Source organism: Morone saxatilis, unplaced genomic scaffold (genome assembly GCF_004916995.1).
Source record: "Morone saxatilis isolate NCDOM2014 unplaced genomic scaffold, NCSU_SB_2.0 Contig5, whole genome shotgun sequence".
NCBI lineage: Eukaryota > Metazoa > Chordata > Actinopteri > Moronidae > Morone > Morone saxatilis.
This window is the reverse complement of record NW_023340095.1, coordinates 20,081,868-20,084,015: the sequence shown is the minus strand read 5'-3', so window position 1 is coordinate 20,084,015 and position 2,148 is coordinate 20,081,868. Positions and strand designations below refer to the sequence as shown.

Here is a 2,148-nt window from a genome sequence, read left to right as displayed (position 1 = left end):
AAATCAGCAACCGACTGCACAAGATTTGACTGGAGGATTTGAATATGCAAATCCAGAAGGGCACAAGCTCATGATCTGGATTTCATTTAGTATGAGAACATGTGTGTCACCTTGTAGTCACGTTGTGTGTCTGTGGATGAAAGACGACTCCGATCAAAGAGGCACAGGAACTGGGGGGAGAATAAGGGAACAGGGCATCATTCACAGTTGGATGTTCCTGTAGCACTTCATCTTTTGCTTGCCGTTGCATCACCTTGCTCTCAGAACTCCTCTGCAACTCCGATATTAGTCCATGTGAAGGTGTATTTTCTACAGCTTCTGGTATTCTGACATGATGATTCAAGATGGTGAATTAAGGCAATTAAAGTTAAAAGCAACCTCACTTTTTATACACCTGTGGGATGGAGAAGTTATGCCCTGTACTGTGGTTTGGGACTTATTTTTTTACAGCTTAATCGAAACAGGAAGCTGCACCTATAGATGTGTCTGCATTGACCTTTTGTGCAATTATCTTCAAATTTTGAAAAAATAAGTGTGTTTCCATCGCAGTGCATCAAGATATATTGGATGTACAAGATCACATAATTAGAAAACTCTGTAATCTGCTATATTTTCATTCATTGGATTCCTCTAGGCACTGAGTGCAACTTGCCTGATATCAAATAATTGCCATTTTTGTTTTCACTTCATTATTTGTTTGACATTGTGTCCATGTTTGCTGTTTTCTGTTTCGAAAAGGTTCTTAATTTCCCTAACCAGTCACAAGCCAGTGACACTAACATCCCACCAACATCATTTCAGTCGACACAGAAGCTGCATTTGCGGTTGCCAGGAGCAATTAATGTTTTTCTCAATCTTATCCAAGTTTGTAATAATTGTTCTGGCTTTGGCACAGGAAGGTGATGACTAAATTGCTAGTCCTGCCAAGAAAGTTCTGATTGGGTCAGTGGTTTTTCCTGCCAGGGAAAGAAACTTTAGTGAGCACAACACCAGACATATTAGAATCACTAAAAAAAACAAGATGTGGGTGGCAATGCAGAACTCTGGAACCAGGTTATACTTCGGAATAATCCCTGTCAGGGTTTTCCGGCCCTGTCGAATAACAACTATTGCATCCAATTATGTTTCCACCATATTGTGAAATGCTTCAGTTTTCACATTAGTTCCACTTTGTTTTGGATTGGTGTGTTTGTGTTTGTCTCCTTAAGAAGATTGGTGTGTGCTGTGATGGGAGTGGGGCTGCTGGGACATCTGGCTAACTGACTGTAAGCTGCTGTATTACTCCCCATTAGGAGTCATTAAGACCCCAATTATAGTTACCACCCCCCAGTTCACACACACACACACCAGAGTTTGCTGTTACGTTCAGCCAGTTTTCCAACACAGTCTCTGCAGTGGAGAACGGCCTGTGGTTTAAAGTGTTTCCTCTTTATTGATATTTGAAATATCTGAAATTAAATTGATTTGAATAACGGTTTGGTTGATGTTTAAGAAGTGTCTGAAAACTCTCTTCTTATTCATTTAAATTAGGACTCTGCATTGAGGCAGCAGAAGTCCTGACTCAGGGGGCTTTGAAACAAAGAAAATGCAGAGTCATCAGCAAAAATGTCAAACCTGACTCAACTTTTGCCGCAAAGCAACGCAAAATCATCCAGAAACACTCTGCTTTAGCCAATCAGATGTTCACATTTGTGGTAGATTACTAACATAGACAGCCTTTTCCTGTTAATTGTCAAGACAGAGGATAGAAATGATGTAAACGTTTCTCTGATGAGAAGTGATTTGGTGTCTGATAAGCAGTCAAACTGGACTAGCTGACATCTTATCACTGGTACCTGTAACAACACCAATGCAGCTGCTTTTTAAACCAGAACCACTCCCACTCCTCCAGATTTTCTAACCAAAATGAACAAAGTGAGATACCCAAAATAAAACGAACCATACACACAAGCAAGGTCATGCCAGAAAAAGACCTTCCTGTGAAAGACTTTCAGACATACATACATACACACTCGCACCCACAGAGAGAAACACACTCTCATACTGGCATTTACACAGTCAGACATCACCACGTCCCATCTGAAGCTCCTGCACACTACACACAAACACACACCTCTAGCCGAAAGACACACATGCGCACACACACAC

At 41.0% G+C, this 2,148-nt stretch overlaps 1 protein-coding gene across 1 annotated transcript in view; it reads left to right on the top strand.

Moving 5' to 3' along the window:
• klf7b (Kruppel-like factor 7b) overlaps positions 1-2,148 on the top strand; it is a 65,158-nt gene that overhangs the window by 47,136 nt on the left and 15,874 nt on the right. The gene's annotated exons all lie outside the window — the stretch shown is intronic.